The sequence below is a fragment of the Macaca mulatta genome, chromosome 13, assembly GCF_049350105.2.
Source record: "Macaca mulatta isolate MMU2019108-1 chromosome 13, T2T-MMU8v2.0, whole genome shotgun sequence".
NCBI lineage: Eukaryota > Metazoa > Chordata > Mammalia > Primates > Cercopithecidae > Macaca > Macaca mulatta.
In genome coordinates, this window is record NC_133418.1 from 22,765,460 (window position 1) to 22,789,872 (window position 24,413).

At 45.7% G+C, this 24,413-nt stretch overlaps 1 long non-coding RNA gene across 2 annotated transcripts; it reads right to left on the reverse strand.

The window, feature by feature from the left end:
- Positions 1-2,486: 2,486 nt before the first annotated feature.
- LOC144333707 (uncharacterized) lies at positions 2,487-14,543 on the reverse strand. Of its 2 annotated transcripts, none has more exons than XR_013402649.1 (5): positions 14,108-14,543; positions 12,967-13,704; positions 10,132-10,249; positions 9,947-10,023; positions 2,487-9,741 (listed from the first exon to the last, which is right to left on the reverse strand). It is a non-coding gene; the product is annotated as an uncharacterized LOC144333707 (long non-coding RNA). The 2 variants fall into 2 exon arrangements; XR_013402648.1 differs by having other exon boundaries at positions 2,488-9,741; positions 12,967-13,239; positions 14,108-14,266.
- Positions 14,544-24,413: the final 9,870 nt, after the last annotated feature.

Consider the following 24,413-nt stretch of genomic DNA (forward strand, 5'->3'; position numbering starts at 1 on the left):
ATCCAAAGTCACATGGCCAGAACATTAGGGAATGTGTCATTACAGTGGTGGGGAAAGTGAAAGCAAAGCGGACACAGGTTACCAGGTGCCCACACAGAGAAAACTTCCAACCAGTAAGGTGGGAGCATTTCCAAATCTGAGATAAATGAGACTACTAGATGCCAATTGGATTGCTGCTCCCAAGGAGAATCTGAGTGCATGGAAAATTATTTAAGGACCATTGAAACCATTTTGGTGTGTGCTTTGGCAATAGCTCCTCCTGAAAAGCACGCAGCCGGCAGAAGATCTGGATACCAAAGAGACTGAGATTCTACGGGTGCTCAGAGAAGAGAGTCCCTGCTACGGATCCTGTGAGCTGTGCTTCTAGGGTCTTCAAAGTCAATAAAAAAATGAGCAGGTGATTGAAGGAGAAGGAAAATAAAGCACAAGGGAGGTGATTTGGGGCTTTGTAGGAATGCCTCTGTTACACATTTCCAGGGTTTTATTGCTGGAGCCTTGTACTCTTGGTGAGATCTCCTAAGGTGAAGTGTTGGATTTAAAACAGTCTGATAGGCCGGGTGCGGTGATTCACGTCTGTAATCCCAGCACTTTGGGAGGCCGAGGTGGGCGGATCACCTGAGGTCAGGAGTTTGAGGCCAGGTCAACATGATAAACTCCGTCTCTCCTGAAAATACAACAATCAGCTGGGCATGGTGGTGGGCGCTTGTAATCCTAGCTACTTGGGAGGCTAGGCAGAATTGCTTGAACCCGGGAGGCGGAGGTTGTGGTGAGCTGAGACTGCACCATCGCACTCCACCCTGAACAAAAACTCAGTCTCAAAAAATAAAATAAATAAACAAAGAAATAAAACAGTCTGATAGTCCAGCCTGGTGGCGCAGGCATAGCTATAGTCCCAGTTACTTGGGAAGTGAGGAGGGAGAACTACTTGAGCCCAGGAGTTTGAGGTTGCAGTGAGCCGAGATCACACCACTGCACTCCAGCCTGGGTGACAGGGTGGAACCCTGTCTCAAAACAAACAAACAAACAAACAAAACAAAACAAAACAGTCTGAGTTGCAAGCATCATTATAATGACATTGATATTGCTGCCATTTTCTGAGTGCCTGGCGTGCAATGCTGGCTGTCCCAGTGTAACCCATTGCCTGTAGCAGCTTGGTCTACCCTGACTGCTGAGGGAATCTCGAGGCATGCTGGTACCGTAACAGGCCAAGCCTTGGTTTGCCCCCTGCCTCTGTGAAAGACAGGGCTCATCTTCTATCCTGATGGCCCCCACCCCACCTTGCAGAACTTTATGCCAAGCAGAGCAGATGTCACGGGTAGGAGCCACTGATCTACTTTATGGTGACACAAAACTGCTGGGACATGTGTTGAGAAACACGTTCTGGAGAGCAGCAGAGGCTGTTCCAGGCATTGACTTTGCAAACCCACTGGGCTGGTGCTAGGCTAGGCTAGGGCTTGCTTCATTGCTGGCTTCCTCCTGAGCAGCCCTCCTGTCACCCAGGGGCAGCCAAGCATCTTAGGAAGGCAGTGACTCTGGCAGACCAGCTTGCTTCATCGGGCCACTTTTTGCTGTAATAGCTACAACTATTTCCCAGAAAAAACGCTTGTCACAGGAACCCTGTCACTTAGAGCTTTGTGTGTGCGCTTCATTAAGGGACTGACCAGCACATGCAGCAAGAACCTGGCTTTGCCTGACAGAGGCAGATGATATTAGGAGCCTGTTGAAGACGTAGGAAGCAAAGCTTCTCGAATGACACCAGTATTTGGAGACTGCCTCCTTTTGTGTCCCTTTGGGAAGTACGATGCAGTGCACACTTGTGGATATCCTGGCATCTGTTCCTCTTCCCTTTCCCCTTCCCAGCAGGCTCAGACTTCCAGTGGGGACTTCAGTGATTCCAGCTCTAAGCCCATCAAGGCGTGCCAATTCTATCTTCTGGGATGGGCATGTGAACAACTCTAGTCCATTCAGGGTGAATCTCAATCTCAGGACTTTTGCTGGGATTTTGGAGCAAAGATCTTTCTGCTGCTTTTTTTTTTTTTTTTTTGAGATGGAGACTCTCTCTGTCACCCAGGCTGGAGTGCAGTGGTGCAATCTCGGCTCACTGCAAGCTCCACCTCCCAGGTTCACGCCATTCTCCTGCCTTAGCCTCCAGAGTAGCTGGAATTACAGGCACCCACCACCACACCTGGCTAATTTTTTTGTATTTTTAGTAGAGACGGGGTTTCACCATGTTAGCCAGGATGGTCTCCATCTCCTGACCTCATGGTCTGCCCGCCTCGGCCTCCCAGAGTGCTGGGATTACAGGCGTGAGCCACCGCGCCCGGCTCTGCTGCTTTTAAAAGGAGAGCATGCAGCCCCAGGTGTTCCTCTGGAGAACACAGGAGTCCAGGCCTATACCCAGGATACCACTCCCATGGGGAAAACAGCATGGAGCCGAGGAAAGCAATGGGTCCTGGCAACATCACTGAGCTGTTGGATGAAGCCTTCCGGAGGACTTTTCTGTGATGTGGGCCTATACCTTTCTTTTATTGTTTAAGCCAACTTGAGTTGTGCTTTTTGTTTCTTGAAACTGAAACCATCCTAACGGGTACCCCTGGGATACCAGTCACTACTTCTCTCTGAGCTGTTGGATGGGCAGAGACAAAGCTCCAGCCCCTGGCATGGGGGAAACAACTTGGTAACCAAGGCTAGGCCCTTCTGAGAAGACGGAACTGAAATGCTGGCAGCCCTCGCTGTGGGCTCCTCGGAGAGTCCGCCCTGAGCTATACATCCCAGTAGTTGCTGGAAGAGGTCCCTTCCAGATGTGAGGGGGGACCTAAATTCCCTGTCCTGAGGGAGTGTACCGTCAGTCATGCCCATTAGACATAACCGAGGCTTGAACGGTTAATTCCCTAGTGGGCTTTATTTAACTACTCTTGAAACAATGGAAGCCTAGATACCCTGTAAATAATCACAAAGATCCTGTCCTCCCATCCCCATTCTTTCTCCATCCTGACTTAGTAATACCAGCAGCTCAAAATACTGCCCCACTTCCTGTTTTTGTTTTCCGTAGCTCCTTCCCACCAGGTTTACCAGATGACCCTGGAGATAGGCTTCCAGGTCCTATCAGGCGCCCTTTCTCCTATCAGCCTCAGGCAGCTATGGGCCTGCTGGCTCCACCCAGTGTGCAACTCCCTGGCTCCAAGGTGGGGCTCTCCCTTGCCCCAGATTCTGCATGGGTCTGTCTTGTTTCATTCTCACCTGATAGCTCAAAAAGATTAACTGTCCTCTATAGTGGATTAAGAAAGAAAGAGGTGGGGAGAGCAAGAACATAAACTGGTTTAAAAGTTAATACAAAACCGCAATAATGCAAATAGTTTGATGCTACTAGTCCAGGAACAGACGTCAACTCATTGGAACAGAATAGAAAGGCCTGAAATAGACCCAGGGATATATGATATATGGGAATTTACTGTGTGGTAAAAGTATATTTTAAATTACTGGGAAAAGGAAAGGTTCTCAGCTGTGGGTGGTTTTGTCTCCCTGGGAGCACTTAGCAATGTCTGGAGATGTTTTTGGTTGTCACAACTGAGAGGCTGCAACTGGAATCTGACAGAGGCCAGAGGCGCTGCTAAACATCCTACGGTGCAAGAACAGCCTCCCACAACAAAGAATTATCCAGCCCAAAACGTCACCACAGTGTCACTGTGGTGAGGTCTTGGGATACATGGGATGGTGGGAACAATTGGCTAGCCATTTGGGAGAGGAAAACAAAGTTAGATTCTGAATCATACCACAACTTAAATAATTTCAAGTTAGGTAGAAACTAAATTTTAGTAAGTGGAATCATTCATAAGATCCATAATAAGGTTTAGAAGAAAACACAGATAAGTTTATCCTTATGCTGTAAGGACTTTCCTAACCATACAAAGCACAAACGTAAAGGAGGTACTCAGAGGTTTAACTCAATGATCACAAACAAAACTACACAGACAATATAAAAGACTAATAAGAACTGCGGCATGTGAGACAAGAAATTAATATCCTTACTATGCAAAGGGCTCATGGAAATAAGAAGACAATAGACTTCAGAAGAAAAAATGGACAAAGAAAAGGTATGACAAGGAAGGTTATTAAAAACTAAGGTATGGTCAGTAACCCATGAACAAGGTTCGGTTTCCTGCAGTAAGCAGAGAAAGGGAAGTTTTACCTACTAAACTGGCAAAGACGAAGAAAATGATAGAACCCCAACTGTATTAGGGAGGGCTGAAGAAATGGGTACCCTCATGTATCGCTGGAGGGGCGGAAAGTTACAACATTTTGGAAAGCAGTTGTCAAAATCATAAATAGCGCGGTGGCTCAAGCCTGTAATCTCAGCACTTTGGGAGGCTGAGGCGGGTGGATCACGAGGTCAGGAGATCCAGACCCTCCTGGCTAACACGGTGAAACCCGTCTCTACTAAAAATACAAAAAAATCGGCCAGGCGTGGTGGCGGGTGCCTATAGTCCCAGCTACTCGGGAGGGTGAGGCAGGAGAATGGTGTGAACCCGGGAGGTGGAGCTTGCAGTGAGCTGAGATTGGGCCACTGCACTCCAGCCTGGGTGACAGAGGGAGACTCCGTCTCAGAAAAAGAAAAAAAAAAAAAAAAAAAGAAAAGAAAATAATCATGAAAGTGTGCAAAAAAAGAAAAACCCTACAAGAATGCTCACTGTAGCACTGTTATAATAGAGAAAGACTGGAGAAAATCCAAATGCCCAATAACCAGTGGTCACTTACACATTCATTCAATACAATTCCTTGTAGTCCTTCATGTAATAATAGTATAAAAGGATTATTTGCCTTGGAAAACTGTTTATTATTTATTCAGAGAGGAGAAAACAAATAATAAAATATTGTAGTCATATCATATTTTTGTAAAATAAAAACATACAGCTATGTTCACATAAGTAGAAAAAGGACAAGATGCCCAAACAGTTGATAGGATGATCTCTGGTTGGGGGGATTATGGACTATTTTTTCTGTATTTTCAAAAATTTCTAAAAGATACTGCATTGTGATAACAAAAGAATGTTATTTGAAAATTTTAAAGCAAAGATGTGTGGAGTACTAACTGGGTACAAACTGCATTCCCTAGGCCTCTGCAATCTTGGTTTCTGGTCTTTGGACCAGGCCCTTCCCCTCCTCTTCTGCGGCCTTGGTTTTATCATCTGTAAAATGGGGCTTGGATGATCTCAGACTCTCAAAAGCCTGTCATTCAAAGCTCCTGCTGTCGAAGGTTGGCAAGCCCCTTGAGAATTTTGTGCCAAAACGTTTGCTCATTCTTCTTACCCATTCATCGTCACAAGTGTTTTTCTTTTTGCTGTTGTTGTTTTTAAATTTGAGACGGAGTCTCACTCTGTTGCCCAGGCTAGAGTGCAATGCCACGATCTTGGCTCACTGCAACCTCCACCTCCTGGATTCAAGTGATTCTCCTGCCTCAGCCTCCTGAGTAGCTGGATTACAGACCTGTGCCACCACGCCCTACTAATTTTTGTATTTTTAGTAGACACAGGGTTTCACCATGTTGGCCAGGCTGGTCTTGAACTCCTGACCTCAGGTGATCTGCCCACCTCAGCCTCCCAAAGTGCTGGGATTACAGGTGTGAGCCACCGCACCCGGCCAATAGTCACAATTTTCTGACAAATGATTTACCCACAAAAGACTTACACGCATGTCTCTTCTTTCATTGGACCTTTGCCCTAGAACAAACACAAGATAAGGAGGTAAATGGGCACATCTTAGAGCTGAGCCAGCTGAAGCCCAGAAGAGGGACATCCCTTGGTTCTGGTGCTTTCCTGTCCACTTTAACTCAATTCTGCCAACCCCAGGGCCCTTTGTATGGACGGGGAACCCAGAACTGCTCTATTATTAGGTCGCTGGAGAAAATGAGGGCAGACCTGAAAGGAGAAAGAACCTGCGAGCGACAGAAGCAAAAGCGGTTTTATCAAAGTAAAAGCTAATTACAAAAAGATATTTGGAGTCGCTGCTTGGACAGAAAAGTTCCCAAACTACTTGGAAAATGCTGTTCTTGCTGGTCGATCTTTAAGGGATATCATTCAGTTTACTCCAGGGCTCACTTTGTTTATCTGCATTGAGGGGTGGGAAGTGGAGGTAGCTGGAGTACCTGACTCTTTCAGATGAAAAATCCAAGACTTTTATTTTGGATAGGGATTTTTCAAGCCCTGCTTTTGCCTGTGCTACATTCTGCAAGATTCAAGGGGAAGAGAACAGAAGAAATGGGGTTCTAATAACTCCATCCATCTAAGCAGCTCATTGCTGTACCAGTACTGTCCAGTAGAAACATAATATGAGCTCATATGTAACTGCAATTTCTCTAGAAGTCTCATTTTAAAAAGAAACAGGCAGGCTGGGTGAGGTGGCTCATGCCTGTAATCCTAGCACTTTTGGAGGCTGAGGCGGGAGGATTGCTTGAGCCCAGGAGTTTGAGACCAGCCTGGACAATATAGAGAGACCCCATTTCTACAGAAAAATTAGCTGGGTACAGTGGCATGCCTTTAGTCCTAGCTACTCAGGAGGCTGAGGTGGGAGGATCGCTTGAGTCCAGGAGGCAGAGGTTGCAATGAGCTGTGATCATGTCATTGCACTCCAGCCTGGGCAACAGAGTGAGACCCCGTCTCAAAAACAACAACAACAACAACAAACAGAAGGAATTAATTATTATTATTATTTGAGATGGAGTTTCGCTCTTGTTGCCCAGGCTGGAGTGTAATGGTGCCATCTCGGCTCACCGCAATCTCCGCCTCCCGGGTTCAAGCGATTATCCTGCCTCAGCCTCCTGAGTAGCTGGGATCACAAGCATGCGCCACCACGCCCGGCTAATTTTGCATTTTTAGTAGAGACGGGGTTTCACCATGTTGGTCAGGCTGGTCTTTAACTCCTGACTTCAGGTGATCCGCCTCCCTTGGTCTCCCAAAGTGTTAGGATTACAGGAGTGAGCCACCGCGCCTGGCCGGAATTAATTTTAATAATAGGTGCTTTTACCGAATATATCAAAAATATTATTTCAACACACAAGGAACATAAAACTTATTGAGGGACTTGATATCAGTTTTTGGTACCAGCCTTGAAATCTGGTGCATATTTTCCACTTAGAGCACATGTGAATTGGGACTAGCCACACCTCCCGGGCTTGTTAGCCATGGTGGTTAGTGCTTCCCATAGTGGACAGTGCAGCTTTAAGCCCGATGAGGTAGGCAGGGCTTATTTCCCCCATTTTACAGATGGAAAAAGAGGTTCAGAAACCTACAGGTGTTCCTTGGCTGAGCAGCAGGAACCCAGGCCCCAAGCCTTCCCGCTCCCCACAGGTGGCTTCTCCCATTCTCTCACTTCCCTCCACAGCCTGAAGCACAGTCCCGGCCTCCTTGCAGCTCACAGACAGCTGGAGGGGCAGAACCAGCTTCAGCTCCAGTGTAATGACGACCGTGACTGCAGTGGAGCGGGGCTTCCGAGCAGGGACGGGGCCGTGAAGGCGGGAGGAGACAAGGCCAAGTTATCTCTCAGCGACAGAATGGCTTTGGCTACGAGTTTTGTGTGGGCAGGGCTCCCCAGTAAGCTGGCAACAGATACCCTGAGACTTTTCTGAGGAGCCACCTGCCAGCATTTTTTTTTTTTTTAAGACAAGGTCTTGCTCTGTTACTAAGGCTCGGCTCAAGTCCACCTACCTCAGCTTCCAAGTAATTGGGACTACAGGCGCACACCAGCACGCCCTACTAATTTTTAATTTTTTTTTTAAGAGATGGGGTCTTACTATGTTGCCCAGGCTGGTCTCAAACTCCTGAGCTCAAGCAATCCTCCCACCTTGGCCTCCCAAATGGCTGGGATTACGGGTGTGAACCACCATGCCCCGCCTACCTGCCAGCTTTCTATACCTTTAACTCATGGTGTTCATCTGCACACAGTGTTTCATGTTTCCATGAGCCTTGGACCCTCCAGAGAGACTCAAAGTGCCTGGCAGAAAGAAGAGAAGCCATCCATTAAAATAACAATGGTAACATTCCTACAAATATGGTAGCAGCGCATGTCTACCCAGGGCAAAGTGGTTCTCCCGCTGACAATGCAATATTTCTCCAGCATCCCTGGGAGGCAGGTTGGATATGCATTATTTCCCATTTTGGGGGCCATTCTCCACTGCCCCCAGACCCTGTGCTGGCCTTCTGGAGGAGCACTGACTGCCCTCATGCCAGGGTTCTGCTGTCCACTTGGGGTCTACAGGCTGGTTTTCCCTGGACATGGCCAACTCAGAGATTATTTGATGTGATCCATACATTTAGGTGCTTTTTCTAATAAAAGTTTTATTACAATAAAAGTAAATCTAGAAAAAAGTTTTTGAAAAGCAAATACTGGCCAATCACAAACTCTTGGTTCTACAGACAAATATATAAGCTAAGGGACAGCTTGGGCATGGGTTATACACGGACAGGGGGAGGGCTGAGAAGGAAAAGACAACGTCTGAGCCTGGCCCTGCCACTCAACATGGAGACTTCAAAGATGGCTCTATGGATATCACAAAGATCTCAATATGCTTTAGTTAATTTCAATGCTACAGCCAATTCTACCTAACAGTGTCAAACAGTATTAGTCAATGAATTAGATCTTTAAAGTGCTTTTCTGAATTGATGCACAATTTTACAGCATGACCTTGAGCCTGGATAAAATATGTTCCCTGCCTTGAACGATGCTGTGAAGATCAACTGTATTAGTTTAAAGGAAAGTTCTCTGTAAACCAGGAGGTTACAACAAACACATACAGGTTGTTATTACGATTAATCATCCTCATTCATTTTTCTTTAACCCAGCTGCAACTGGTATTAATCTTTGTAGTTTTTGTGAGAATCTTCTCATCAAAAAGCCTCTGTAGTCTTTAAAAAAAAATTTTTTTCCCCTCAGGCCCTCAGTAACAGTTTTTGAGACAGGGTCTCTCTGTCGCCCAGGCTGGAGTGCAGTGGTGCAATCTCAGCTCACTGCAACCTCTGCCTCCCTGGCTGAAGCAATCCTCCCGCCTTAGCCTCCCGGGTAGCTGGGACCACAGGCACCCAACACCATGTCTGGCTAACTTTTGTATTTTTTATAGAGATGGTGACTCACCATGTTGCCCAGGCTGGTCTCAGACTTATGGGCTTAAGTGATCTTGCCAGCTCACCCTCTGAAAGTGCTAGGATTATAAGCATGAGCCACCATGCCCGGCCAGCCTCTGCAGTCGTAAGTTTCCTACATAACAAATATTTATTTTGCCCTCAGCCCAGAACCCATCTTCTCATTCTGGCACCTAAGAACCAGGAGCAGGCTGGAGCAGGAACTCACTCACTGTGACCTTTCGCTCTTGACTGCTCGTTTTTTTTACAGTCAGGGTATGTTTCCACACACGACTTTCCATGCCCTCTGCTCCCTGGGCCACCCTGCCTTTCACCCCAGGCCCAGTGATCAAGACAGGTGGGGACTGAGTTCATGGCTCCTGCCCTAGAGTGAAGAGGGAGTGAGTTGAGAGCAAAGGCCAGGGTCCCCACTGGCCCTTCTCCCCACTGTCAGAGAAGAGTAGGGTCGGGCCAGAGCGCTAGGATTCTGCTGTTGGTGGGCTCTGACTGCACTGTGGGGGTGGGGCACTTGCCAGAGCCATCGTCTGGAGGTGGAAAGTGGATCTGCCGACAGCCATCGTGGGTGTTCCGTCCTTGAGTCTGCTTTTCATGACGTTACTCATCTGTTTGCCTGTGGGGATGAACATCAAATTCCAAAAACAAAATGAAGCCAGCGGCCAGCCCACACCCCTGTGCCCCCCTGATGAAGATGCCCTGAGCTAGGCGGTTGACCCGCCTCAGAGTGATGAAGGTGAGCATGGTGTCACCCTTCTTTCCTGAGCCTGCCCAGGACCTTCAGGGAGAGCAGGCAGAGGAAGGCTCCTTCACCCCCTCACCTGGACCTGGTCTCCTTTGATGCTGGCACAGAGGGTGTGAGGAGTCTGACAGAGGCTGTCTCATTTTCTCTGGGGTCCTGAATATAAATGGACAACAACGGTGGTCATACTCTTCCATCATTCATTCAGAAATACCCCCAAGCCTACACACACAAGTAATTGTAGCTGGGTGCACTGCTGCATACCTGTAGTCCCAGTTACTCTGGAGCCTGTAGTTGCAGTTACTCTGGCGTCTGTAGTTTCAGTTACTCTGGAGGTTGAGGCAGGAGGATTGCTTGAGAACAGGAATTCACGTCCTAGATCCTGGGCAACATAGTGAGACCTCATGTGCACACACACACACACACACAAACAAATATAACTGACATATCAAATTTTCATTCAAAACCTCCTCTTCTATTTATGTTTTCAAACCAGGTCAGGCAAGGTGGCTCATGCCTGTAATGCCAGCAACTCAGGAAGCTAAGGCGGGAGGATGGCTTGAGGCTAGGACTTTGAGACCTGCCTGGACAACACAGCAAGATGCTGTTCCTAAAAACAGTTTTAAAAATTACCCAGGTCTAGCGGTATGCACCTGTAGTCCCAGCTACTTGGGAGGCTGAGGTAGGAGAATCATTTGAGTCCAGGAGATTGAGGCTGCAGTGAACTTTGACCCTGCCACTGCACTCCAGCCTGGGCAACAGAGTGAGACCCCGTCTCTTAAAAAAAGAAAAGATATGCCAAATAGAAACTTAAAAAAAAGTCTGCAGTACTGACAGCCCACCAAATTAAGATTCTCAGCTGACGTTAGCAGACTACCAGTTCCTCACCACCTGCTTCTTCCAAAGGCTCTGTCTTTTGCCAGAATGCATACATTACTTTATCTTTTCTCTCATGTACACATTCTGATATATTTGTAGACGTATTCCTTTTCTTTTAAAAATAATTATTTTAAACTTAAAAAATTTAAAGATAATACATGAATATGGTAAAAAAAAAAAAATTCAAACCGTAATGGAAAAATGTAAAATGAGAAGAAAAATTCCTCCTCCCCATGGCATTCTCATTTCTCAGGGACAGCCACTGTGAACAGATCCGTGAGTATCTTTCCTAACATTCACAATGTGTGATATGCACGTTTGATGTCACCCCAATAAAACCGGGTGTCCATGCTCTTGCCTTAGCACAGTGACTGTGTAAAAGAAATACAAATCTGACCTCATGTTTGAACTAGTCTAGTTCTTTACTTAAGATCCCTGGAGGCCGGGCGCAGTGGCTCACACCTGTAATCCCAGCACTTTGGGAGGCCGAGACGGGCGGATCACAAGGTCAGGAGAGACCATCCTGACTAACACGGTGAAACCCCGTCTCTACTAAAAAATACAAAAAATTGGCCGGGCGCGGTGGCTCAAGCCTGTAATCCCAGCACTTTGGGAGGCCGAGACGGGCGGATCACGAGGTCAGGAGATCGAGACCATCCTGGCTGACACTGTGAAACCCCGTCTCTACTAAAAACTACAAAAAACTAGCCGGGCGAGGTGGCAGGCGCCTGTAGTCCCAGCTACTCGGGAGGCTGAGGCAGGAGAATGGCGTGAACCCGGGAGGCGGAGCTTGCAGTGAGCTGAGATCCGGCCACTGCACTCCAGCCTGGGTGGCAGAGCAAGACTCCGTCTCAAAAAAAAAAAAAAAAAAAAAAAAAAAAAAAAAAAAAAATTAGCTGGGCGTGGTGGCGGGCACCTGTAGTCCCAGCCGCTGGGGAGGCTGAGACAGCAGAATTGGCGTGAACCTAGGAGGCGGAACTTGCAGTGAGCCGAGATCGCGCCACTGCACTCCGGCCTGGGCGACAGAGCAAGACTCCGTCTCAAATAAAAAAAAAAAAAGAATCCCTGGAAAGTGCTAAGGACAGAGGCGCACAACACACATATATGTGTCTCAGGATTTGCAGCTGTAAGCAACAGAAATCATTGTTTTCTGTTAGACAATACTGGTGCTCATAGAATCTCTGGATAACTCACAGCTAGGTGGCTCTGCAGACGAGACCAACCCCCAGAATCACGCGGCAGAGTTGGTCTGGTTAGAACGTGACCACAGACATAGGCACTGGTGGCTGCAGCTTGCAACACCATGACACCCACTCTGGGTCCGGGTTGCTGGCTGCGTGGACCGCTCCAACTGCCACCCAGGAGACTGGAGGTATTGCCACCACTGCCACCTCATGGACTGCGTGGGTTTTACAGAGTGCTTCATGTCACTAATTTCTTTTTCTTTCTTTTTTTGAGACAGGGTCTCTGCTCACTGTAGCCTCAACCTCCCAGGCTCAGGCAATCCTCCAACCTCAGCCTCCCAAGTAGCTGGGGCCACAGGCACACACCACCACGCCCAGCTAATTTTTGTATTTTATTGTAGAGAAGGCTTCTCGCCATGTTGCCCAGGATTTGATTGGTGGAGTGACCAGTCCCAACCCTCCCTGCAAGGAAAACTGAGGACGTGAGTCTCTGGCATTTTCAGCTTCTACTGTGAAGGGAATTCTGCCTTCTAAAGACGGGGTTCCTTTAACAGACAGAGGATCAGATGCTGGATGGCTCAAAAGAATGAAAATTGCCTTCTACAATACCACCCTGCAAAGCTTCTTAAAAACACTGTTTTTTTTTCTCTGACCCCCCAAGTGTCTTCCTTTCTCTTTCTCTCAGGTACTCCCTCTCTCTTTGACTCTGCATCCTACCGTCTGCTTTTTTTACTGCCTTGTGGAGTTCCTTGATTCCTTAGGGGGTGGTGGGGAAACTGAATGCTTCCGCTTTAATAATTTTGTTCCTGCCACATATACATGTGAGAGGGCCTAAAATATGTGTGCAGTTTTTACACAAGGGATGTTGTGCTCTGCCCAATGTTTGGCACCTTGCTTTGAACAGCATAGATCGGGGATCATTCCATTTTCATACAAACAGAGTGCTACCTTATTCTCTTAGATGGCTGAACAGTGAATGAACCATGATTTCTTCTTCTTCTTTTTTTTTTTCCTGGAAGCGTGCTAGACGACTCACCATGGTTTATTTAGTACATCTTCCCCTGATTGACGTTAGGTTGTTGTCAACGTTTAGTGACCAAAACAGTACTGCACCCTGATGCATATGTATTACTCGTCTGTGTTAAGTTGGGACGTTGCTTAGTCCATCTGGAGGAGAATTCTAGCCTTTAACACTCCTGGGTGTGAAGTCACAGTGGGCTGGGTGGGCCTCCCAGGGCCTGCTTCCAGAGAAGTCTCCGTATGTCTTGTGGGTGGCTGTAGAACCTGGGAGTGAGGCTTGGCAGTAAATCTACAGTGAGAAATGTCACAACCCAAACAGTAACTCATACACAGAGCTTCACATGTCTCATTCCACAAGGATCAGCAGCTGGACCATTACCTGGAGCTACAGACCTGATGAGAGCCCCAGAAATGGCTAAGGCAGAGGAAGTGCCTGGGAGTTATTTGGCAATTTGACACAGTATCTTTTAGATATTTTTAAAGCCACTGAGCAATTCAAATCCTCATGTTTAGGGATAGATTCAAAGGCCAGTCTTTTCACTATTGGACTGGATGATTTTTAGTCATCTCACCTCCCAGCATTTACTCCGTTTCCTGGATGCAGCAGCCGCATCTCCTTCCAGGGTGTCACCTGTTCAGGTCAGGTGCCTCCTCAGGGGAAGCATCCCTCCCCCGCCAGGTTGCCAGGGCATGTGACTCTGTCTGGAACAACCACACCCTGTCTCCTGGACTTCGACTGCTGCGAGGAGTGAGGCTAGAACCAGAGAAACCTCGCTGATGCTGACTCATGCTGGAGGCTCCTGCAGAGTGAGCGTCAGAGCTCATGAGCTCATCTCCTTAGAAACCAGCATGCCTGAACTTGACCTCTGGCTTCGGCAGCCAGGCGGCAACAGTAACAACAGCAACTCCCTCCCCGCTCCTCAGGGCCCATTTCTGCCCAGCTTCTCCTGCCTTGGTCCTTCGTGATCTACGCTCCTCCTATGCCGTCCTTCCAGCCCCTCAACCATCCTGACTTCCTTTTAGGCAGAGGTCCCCTTGACCCATCCCATACCTCCCTCACTTCCATGCTCACCTGGGAGCTGCAACCAGAGCCAGCTAAAGCTCTGCATCCCCCAACCCAAGGACACCTTCACTCTCCCTCCAAAGCCCTGTCTCACCTCAATGAGATGCCTCACTGCGATGCTGGAACCATTTCATCCTAATTGGGGTCAGGTTCTCCCCAGTCCTGTGACTTCTGCCTCTCATCACCCTGAAGGCAGGCAGGAGAGCCCTGGTGTGGCAAAGCTGGGTGGGGAGCAAACGGGCACAGGAGAGAAGAGCGAAGGTGTGGGAGGATGAGTCACTGGCAGAGTGGGCAGGGGTGCTAAGGAAGGAATGAGTGCATGGACCTGGGCTTGATGACTCAGCTACTGAACACCAAGATGCTGCAATTTGAGAGTTCCAGAAAGTTCTCCCTACTTAGCGCTAGCTATTTTACCAGCCTGGGTTAATACAGGATCTTTGGATCCCTCGAGAAAATGAAAATATTTACATTGTGACCCCATTAAAATCCAGGCACTGTCATTTGGGTTTGTTCATAACTAAGACCCAACAAAGACCAAGCAGTAAGAGGATGAGACACTGGCCTGTTGGCTCCAGAAGACGAAAAACAAATCAGAAAATCTGAATTTGAGGACTGGTTTCCCACTTACTAGTGAGCCGCCTTAAGCAAGGTGTTTGATTTTTCTAAACACCAATTCTCTTGTTCATACCAGGTCTCTCCTGCTGTCTGGAGAATGGGTCAAAGTGGGCGAGGGAAAGAATGACCCAGAAGTAAGGCTGGAGGGGGTGGGAAAGAAGTGGAGTGCCAGCACCCCTGCTCCTCCCTGTGCTCCCCAGGCAGCCCCTACACACACCTCCCTGTCCCCAAAGCCCCCAGCCATGTCTCCATGGAAACGAGGCAGGAGCACAGAGCAGCCTCCGAGGTGCGCATCGCTGTGCATCTGTAGTTGCGGCATAGAGTGAGAGCAAATCTGGCGATAAAATTGATAGTAGGTAAACAAATGAGGCGGTCCCAGGAGAGAATTGCTCATGCTCTGGAAGACTCATGTGACCAAAAAGGGCAAACAGGGTGTCCTAATTTTTTTTATTTTTTTATTTTTTGAGACGGAGTCTCCCTCTGTTGCCCAGGCTGGAGGCAATGGTGCAATCTCGGCTCTCTGCAAGCTCTGTCTCCCAGGTTCAAGCAATTCTCCTGCCTCAGCCTCCGGAGTAGCTGGGATTACAGGCACACGCCACCACGCCCAGCTAATTTTTGTATTTTTAGTAGAGACGGGGTTTCGCTATGTTCGTCACGCTGGTCTCGAACTCCTGACCTCACGTGATCCGCCACCTCGGCCTCCCTAGATGCTGGGATCACAGGCATGAGCCACCACACCTGGCCCACAGTGTTCTATTTAACAAGCAGTCTGGCCCAGCTGTCATTGGAAATCCACCCGGCTTCAGGTCAGCCCCATGCTGGGCCCTTTCTGAACTCTTTAGACCCTAGTAGGGGAGGGGTGGGTGTGGGAGGTGGGTGCTGGGTTTTGTTCACCCAGAAGTTTTCAAATGAAACCGTGTTCTGGACTCTGGAATGCCCGTGAGGCCTTCAGTAGACCCCACATCATCACCTCTCAATGCCTGCCCTGACAGGGACTAGGACCCGTTGTGAATGTGAGGGGAGCATGGCCATGGGTTGGGCATGGGCAGCTGTCCCCAGGCTGTCATGTTCAGAAGACACCTAAGCTTTGAGGGTTTACTGGTTCTTTCCTCCTCCTGGAAGGTCTCCACTGATTTTAAACAAATGGTTAATGCATTTATTTATTTATCTATTTATCTATTTTATTGATTGATTGAGATGGAGTCTTGCTCTGTGGTCGCCCAGGCTGGAGTGCAGTGGCTCCCTCTCAGCTCACTGCAACCTCCACTTTCTGGGTTCAAGTGATTTTCCTGCCTCAGCCTCCCAAGTAGCTGGGATTACAGGCACCTACCACCACGCCAGGATGGTTTTTTTTTTTTTTTTTTTTGAGACGGAGTCTCGCTCTGTCACCCAGGCTGGAGTGCAGTGGTGCGATCTCAGCTCACTGCAGCCTTTGCCTCCCGGGCTCAAGTGATTCTCTTTCCTCAGCCTCCCCAGTAGCTGGGATTACAGGGTGCGCCGCCACGCCCGGCTAAGTTTTGTAATTTTAGTATAGACAAGTTTTCACCATGTTGGCCAGGATGGTCTCAAACTCCTGACCATCCACCCTTCGAAGATCCCTGCTCTCTCAGAATTTGTAATATAAACATAATGTTAATGAGAGGTACAAATTAGAGAACTTATTGAAGTCAAAAGAGTGAGATTTAAAAAATACAATGCAGTTTTAGAAGTGGAGACATTGGAATCCTTGTGCATTGCTGGGGGAATGCATTTTAATTTTAATTTTTAATGTTTTTTAGAGACAAGGTCTCACCGTGGCCCAGGCTGAGTGCAGCGGAGCTTTCATAGCACACTGAAGCCTTGAACTCCTGGGCACATGCGATCCTCCCACCTCATCGTTCCAAAGTGCTGAGATTACAGAGGTGAGCCTGACTGGGAATATAACATGGTATATAGCCTCTGTGGAAGACAGTATGACAGTTCCCAAAAAGTTAAACATAGAATCAACATATGATCCAACAATTCCTCGTTTAGGTCTATACCTCAAAGAATTGAAAATAGGGATTCAAACAGAGAGATAGCTATACACCCATGCTCATAGCAGCATTATTCACGAGGGTCAAAAAGTGAAAACAACCCAAGTGTTTATCAACAGGAGAATAAATAAGCAAAATGTGTTGTAGTCATACAATGGAATATCATGCAGCCTTAAAAAGAAAGGAAGTTGGCTGGGCGTGGTGGCTCATGCCTGTAATTCCAGCACTTTGGGAGGCTGAGGTGGGTGGATCACCTGAGGTCAAGAGTTCGAGACCAGCCTAGCCAACATGGTGAAACCCAGTCTCTACTAAAAGATACGAAAATTAGCTGGGCATAGTGGTGGGTACCTGTAATCCCAGCTAATCACTGGAACCGGGGAGGCGGAGGTTGCAGTGAGCTGAGATTGTGTCACTGTACTCCAGCCTGGGCAAAAAGAGGGAAACTCCATCTCAAAAAAAAAAAAAAAAAAACGGGAAGGGAATTCTGATACATGCTATAACATGGGTGAACCTTGAAAACAATTACACTAAGTGAAATCAGCCAGACACAAAAGGAAAAATCCTGTATGATTCTATTTACATAAAGTACATAGGAAAATTCATAGAGAAAGAATACTGAATAGTGGCAACCAGAGCCTGAGGGGCAGGGGAAATGAGTTAGTGTCTAATGGGTACAGTTTCAGTGTGGGAAGATGAGATGTTCTGGAGACGGATGGTGATGACGGTTGCACAGCCATGTGAATGTACTTAATGCCACTGAACCGTACACTTAAAAATAGTTAAGGCCAGGCGCGGTGGCTCACGCCTATAATCCCAGCACTTAGGGAGGCTGAGGTGGGTGGATCATGAGGTCAGGAGATGGAGACCATCCTGGCTAACACGGTGAAACCCTGTCTCTTCTAAAAATACAAAAATTAGCTGGACATGGTGGCGGGCACCTGTAGTCCCAGCTACTCAGGAGGCTGAGGCAGGAGAATGGCATGAACCTGGGAGGCGGAGCTTGCAGTGAGCTGAGATTGTGCCACTGCACTCCAGCCTGGGCAACAGAGCGAGACTCCATCTCACAAAATAAATAAATAAATAAATAAATAAAGGGTTAAAAAGTGGCACAGTTTATGTTGTGTATATTTCACCACAATAAAAGGCAAAAAAGTAAGGAATGCACATAGTAAACTAATTCATTCAAAAAAGTGAATGTTTTCCAATTGGCTTTCCCACCCTGTTTCCCAGTCTTGCTTCTCAGAGTTACCCATTGTTAGCAGATGCTGGTGGATCCTCCAAGACATGTTATCTCCACACAAATAGAATCACACTGTCTACAAAACTGCAACCTTTTTTTTTTCACTTGCTAATATCACATCCATCTTTCCAATTCAGTACAGGAGCATCAACCTCATTCTTCAGAAGGTTTCATTTTAGGATATTCCATAATTTAACCAGTTCTCTCTTGATGAACATTTTGGTAACTTCCAGATTTTTGCTCTGCAAACTATGCCACATTACCTATGTTTTTGTGCTGCATTAATTATCTTTTACATAGCTGTGGGAATATAGGTAAATTCTCAGAAAAGGGATTTCTGGATCAAAGGGCATGTGTGCTAAAAATGTTGGTAGATCCTGCAAAATTGCCCCACAAAAATAATGCGTTATTTTTCATTCCCACCAATGGGCTATCTCGTTGGCCATCCCTCCCTCCCTCCCTCTCTTTGTCGCTTCTCTCCCTCCCTTTATTTCCTTCCTTCTACCTAACAAACAGACAAGTAAAAGTACTTTTTTTGGCTGGGCACGGGGGCTCACGCTTGTAATCCCAGCACTTTGGGAGGCCAAGGTGGGCGGATCACTTGAGGTCAGGAGTTTGAGACCAGCCTGGCTAACATGGTGAAGCCCCATCTCTACTAAAAATGCAAAAAATTAGCCAGATGTGGTGGCAGGTGCCTGTAATCCCAGCTACTTGGGAGGCTGAGGTGGGAGAATTGCTTGAACCCAGGAGGCGAAGGTTGCAGTGAGCTGAGATGGCGCCACTGCACTCCAGCCTGGGTGACAGAGTGAGACTCCATCTAAAAACAAACAAACAAAAAAAGTACTTTTTTTCAAGGTACATAACAGGAATAAAAATAAAATGTATACTGTTCTCATAGTTTGGTGATTCAGGTTTGCTGTGTTTATATGACAGATTATTTTGAAATGTTTGGGCCTTAGGCATGCTTTTTGTGTTGTCAATACACATTTTTTAAAAATATTTTTTATTTTAAGGAATGACTGTTGTGCTCAGGGTATAATTTTAGTTTTGGTTGTAATCACCCTTTCTTCATATGATTACTTATTTCCCTGAAGTTTTAAATTTTTTTGAATAGGTAATATACTTCCATGGCTCACAATTCAGAAATAAGGACCAATGTATTGTGAACAATTTATCTCTTTCTCTTATTTCCTGTCTCTAGTTCCTACCACCTTCTCTGTCCTCTGAAATCCTGTTTTTAGTTTCTTACATATTCCTCCAGTTTCTTTATGCAAACGGAAGAAACTTCAAATATAGATTCTTATTCCTGTTTTTTTAAATAAATAATTTCAACTTTTATTTTAGATTCAGGAGGTATATGTGCATGTTTGTTACCTGGATATATTGCGTGATGCTGAGGTTTAGGGTACAATTGATCCGGTCACTCAGGTAGTGAGCTTAGTACCCAATAGTTAGTTTTTCAACCCTTCTCCTCCTCCTTCCCTTTGTCCCTCCCTCCCCTCTCTAGTAGTCCCCAGTGCCTATGGTTGACATTTTTGTGTCCATGTATATCCAATGTTTAACTCTCATTTACAAGTGAGGACATGTGGTATTGGTTTCCTGTTCCTGCATTAATTCACTTAGAAGTCCTCCAACTGTATCCATGTTGCTGTAAAGAATGTGTTTTGCTCTTTTTTACGGCTGCATAGTATTCCATAAAGTAGAGGTACCACAGTTTCTTTGTTTAATCCATAGATGAGCACCAATACATGACTTTGCTATTGTGAATAGCATTGTGATGAACATACAAGTACATGAGTCTTTTGGTAGAACTATTTGTTTTCCTTTGGGTATAAACCCAGTAATGGGACTGCTGGGCTGATTGGTAGCTCTGCTTTAAGATCTTTGAGAAATCTCAAAATTACTTTCCACAGTGATTTAACTAATTTACATGCCCACTAACAGTGTCTAAATGTTTTGTTTTCTCCACAGCCTCATTCAGCTTTTTTTTTGACTTTGTAGTAATAGCCATTCTGACTGGTGTGAGATGGTGTCTCATTATGGTTTAGATTCCCAATTTTCTGATGATATTATTGGTGTGGAGCATTTTTTCACATGTTTGTTGGCTCTGTGTGTATGTCTTCGTTGGAGAAGTGTTTGTTCATGTCTCTTGCCTACTTTTTAATGGGGTTATTTGTTTTTTTCTTGTTGTTACTCCCCCCTTTTTTTTTTTTTACACAGAATGTAGATACTATTTGTTCTACAACCTTTTCCCCCCAGAGTTGTTGGTAAATCTTGGAGTTCTTTCCTTACTAGTAGATAGAAAGCTTCCTCATTCTTTTTTTTTTTTAATTAAGGTATGATTGACATGCCAAAAAGCTGTACATATTCAGTTTATACATCTTGATGAGTTGAAAATAAACATACACCCATGAAACTGTCACCATAACAAAGCCATAAACGTAACCATCAAATCTAAAAGTTTTCTCTCTCTTCCTCTTTTTTTATGGGTGTGATAAGAACATTTAATATGAACTCTATCCTCTTAACACAATTTTAAGTATGCAATACAGTATTGTTAACTATATGTGCCATGCTGTACAGCAGATCTCTAGGACTTGTTCATCTTGAATAGCTGAAACTTTGTAGCCTTTGACCAACATCTCCCTGTTTCCCTCGCCCCCCAGTCCCTGGAACCCTCATTTTTCATAGTTGTATGTGCATAAAGTATTGCATTACTGTGGGGCCTTAACTTTATTTAACCAGCCTTCTATTGATGGATATATGCTACTTACTTTACTGTTATAAGCAGTGTTACCATGAGCAGCCTTATATATGTGGGCATTTTGGATTTGTACAAATCAATCCTAAGTGTAAAAGTGGAATGGGTCAAAGGATTGATATATTTTTTTTTTAGAGTCAGGATCTTGCTATATTGCCCAGGCTGGAGTGTGGTGATACTATCATGGCTCACTATGGCCTCAAACTCCTGGGCCCAAGCAATCCTCCCACCTCAGCTTCCCAAGTAGTTAGGACTACATCACAGCCAACTAATTTTAAACGTTTTTTTGTAGAGATGGGGTATTGCTCTGTTGCCTGGGCTGGTCTCAAACTCTTGAGTTCAAATGATCCTCCTGCCTCTGCCACCCAGAGTGCTGGGATTATAGGCATGAGCCACCACGCCTGGCTGATTTATCTTATTTTGACAGATGCTGTCAGATTGCCTTTCAGAAGTGGTTGTATCCGTTTACATTCCCACAAAGAATGTTTGAAAGTTCCTCTTTCTCCACAGACTCACCAACAGAGAATGTTATCAACTAGTTGGATTTTTGCCAATGCGATAGGTGAAAATTATCTGTAGTGTTAATTTGCAGTTATTTTATGAGAGAGTTTGATGATCTTATATGTTTAAGAGTCAGTTGTTTTTCTTTTCTTTGAATTATTTGCTCATTTTTCTCTTATTGGGTTATTGATGTTTTTCTAGAAACTCTTTATGTATTAAGGAGATTCACTCTTGTCTGTGATATGAGTTTAAGTTCCTCTTCCCACAGAGTCACCTGCTTTTGGTTTTGCTTATGGTATATTTCATCACTGCTTTCTGAATTATAATTGCTTAATTTTTTTAAATTTTGAAATAATTTATGACCCAAAGAGTTACAAAGATAGTACAGAGAGTTCCCTTAAATCCTTCTTTCAGCTTCCCCCACTGTCCTCCAGAATCATGATACAATGACTTTTGGTCAGAAAGGTAACATTGACTAAGCAGAGTTAATTAATATGTAGATTTCAGTTGGGTTTCCCTGTTTTCCACCTAATGTCCTTTTTCTGTCCAGGATCCAATCTAGGATCCTGTTTTGATTTAGTTGTGATATCCTCTGAATCTCCCATCTGTCACAGTTTCTCAGTCTTTTCTTGTTTTTCATGACCTGGACAGTTTTTAACAGTAATGGTTGGGTATTTTGTAGAATGTTCCTCAACTGAAGTCCATTTAATGTTTTCTCATGATTATATGAAGGTTACGGATTTAGGGGGAGAATAATGCAGAAGTAATGTGCTTTTCTACCAGTGCACTATGTCAGGGTACATGATATTAACTCTGATTGCTTGGCTAAGACAGTGTCTGTCTGGTTACTCCACTGTAAAGTTTCTATTTTCCATTTAACAAGTATTTTGGGGGAGGTACTTTGAAACTACTGAAATATCCTGATTTTTCTTAAGCTTCTGATGAAGGGCAAGTGAGCCTCCAAATTGGAGATTGGCCAGAGGGGGTTTTTGGCTTTGCTCAGGAAAGAATTCAAGAGTGAGCCAGTGGTGTTAGACAGCAACTTTTATTGATGCGGTAGCGAAGAGCAGTAGCAGAGGAACTGCTTCTTCTGGAGCAGGGCTGCCCATAGGCAATGTGTCCAGAGCAGCAGCTCGGGGCAGTTCTGCGGTCATACTTATACGTACTTTATTATTTATTACTATTATTATTATTATTATTTTGAGTCAGGGTCTCGCTTTGTTGCCCAGGCTGGAGTGCAGTGGAGCGATCTCAGCTCACTGCAACCTCTGTCTCCCTGGTTCAGGCGATTCTCTTGCCTCAGCCTCCTGAGTAGCTGGGACTACAGGCATGTGCCACCACGCCCGGCTGATTTTTTATGTTTTTAGAGGAGACAGGATTTCACCATGTTGGCCAGGCTGATCTTGAACTCCTGACCTCAAGTGATCCACCGGCCTCGGCCTCCCAGAGTGCTGGGATTACAGGCGTGAGCCACCATGACCAGCCTGTACTTTATATGCAAATTAAGTGATGTGTTATTTAGAAATTTCTAGAAAAGGAGTCATAACTTCCAGATATTGTGGCAATGGTAAACTGTCATGGCGCTGGTGGGTGAGTCTGATGGATATTTTTGGTGCCTCTTCTCTGTTTCGGCCAGTCTTGAATCTCGTCTGGAGTCAAGTTCTGCCTCCTACCTCACTTCTACCCACTAATTTTAGCATTCTTATGTGGATCTTGTTACAGACTGGGCCAGGTACATAATTTGTAGGTCTTAGCACAAAGCGAAAATTCAGAATCCCTTTTAAATAAATTATTAGGAATTTCTAGATGGAGACAGCAGAGAATTAAACAAAGCGTGGGCTTTTAGTTATTGCTGTGGAATTTTAATGGTGATTTTACCATTTCCCTCATTATTTCTACACTTATTAATTGGAGTTCTTCTGTAAGGAAGAGCTATCCTTTCTGCCCTGTTTATTTATTAAGTCATTTATTTACATCAATATGAATTTGTGGACATTTATTTCATTCCTTGGGTAGTAAGTCAATACTATTGTTATTCATTTTTGCTACTCATATTGTTTCAGTTTTGAAAACTTGGAGAGCTCTTTCAAGTGGTTCTTGTGTTTTTTTAATACGCCCCCATCTTTTCTTATTTTTTTTTTTTCTTTTTGAGATGGAGTCTTGCTCTGTCACCCAGGCTGGAGTGCAATGGTGCAATCTCGGCTCACTGCAACCTTCGCCTCCCGGGTTCAAGTGATTCTCCTGCCTCAGCCTGCCGAGTAGCTGGGATTACAGGTGCTCGCCACTGGGCCCAGCTAATTTTTGTGTTTTTAGTAGAGACAGGGTTTTGCCATGTTGGCCAGGCTGATCTCAAACTCCTGACCTCAGGTGATCCGCCTGCCTCGGCCCCCCAAAGTGCTGGGATTACAGACGTGAGCCACCGCACCCAGCCTTTATTTTTTATTTCTTTTAGTACTTCCTTTCTTCCTGGTAGCACAAGATGCTCCAGGTTTATTTGCATTTTCTCTTTCTTAACCCTGGAATCAACGACTTCTCCAGGGATCCCTGATTCTTATTACTGGAGAATGGTATTTGGATGCTAAGTGTGCTCATAGGTACTGGGGTGTCACTGTTTCTAGCCCCTTTCAGTGAACAGAGCTAGGAAATAGTAACCCATACTTACAAACATATTTTATTTCATCCTATTATTTCGCTCACATTTTTCAAACATCATTGCTTTTTTTTTTTTTCTTTTTCTTTTTTGAGAGGGAGTCTTGTTCTGTCACCCAGGCTGGAGTGCAATGGTGCGATCTCGGCTCACCACAACCCCCGCCTCCCAAGTTCAAGTGATTCTCCTGCTCCAGCCTCCTGAGTAGCTGGGATTACAGGTGCACACCACCATGCCCAGCTAATTTTTGTCTTTTTAGTAGAGACGGGTTTCACCATGTTGGCCAGGCTGGCCTCCAACTCCTGACTTCATGATCCTCCCACCTCGGCCTCCCAAAATGCTGGGATTGCAGATGTGAGCCACCGCGCCCCGCCAATCGTTGCTGTTTTTAAATTAATAAACTTTATCTTTTAAAGCAGTTTTGGTTTCACAGCAAAACTGAGCAGAAGGTGCAGAGAGTTCCCATCCACCTCTCCCGACACATGCACAACCTCCCACACCGTGGACATCCCCCACCAAACTGTTACGATCGATGCACCTGCACTGACTCACCCCCATCACCCAGAGTCCACAGTTTACACTGGAGGTCGCTCCTGGTGCTGTACGTTCCATGGGTATTGA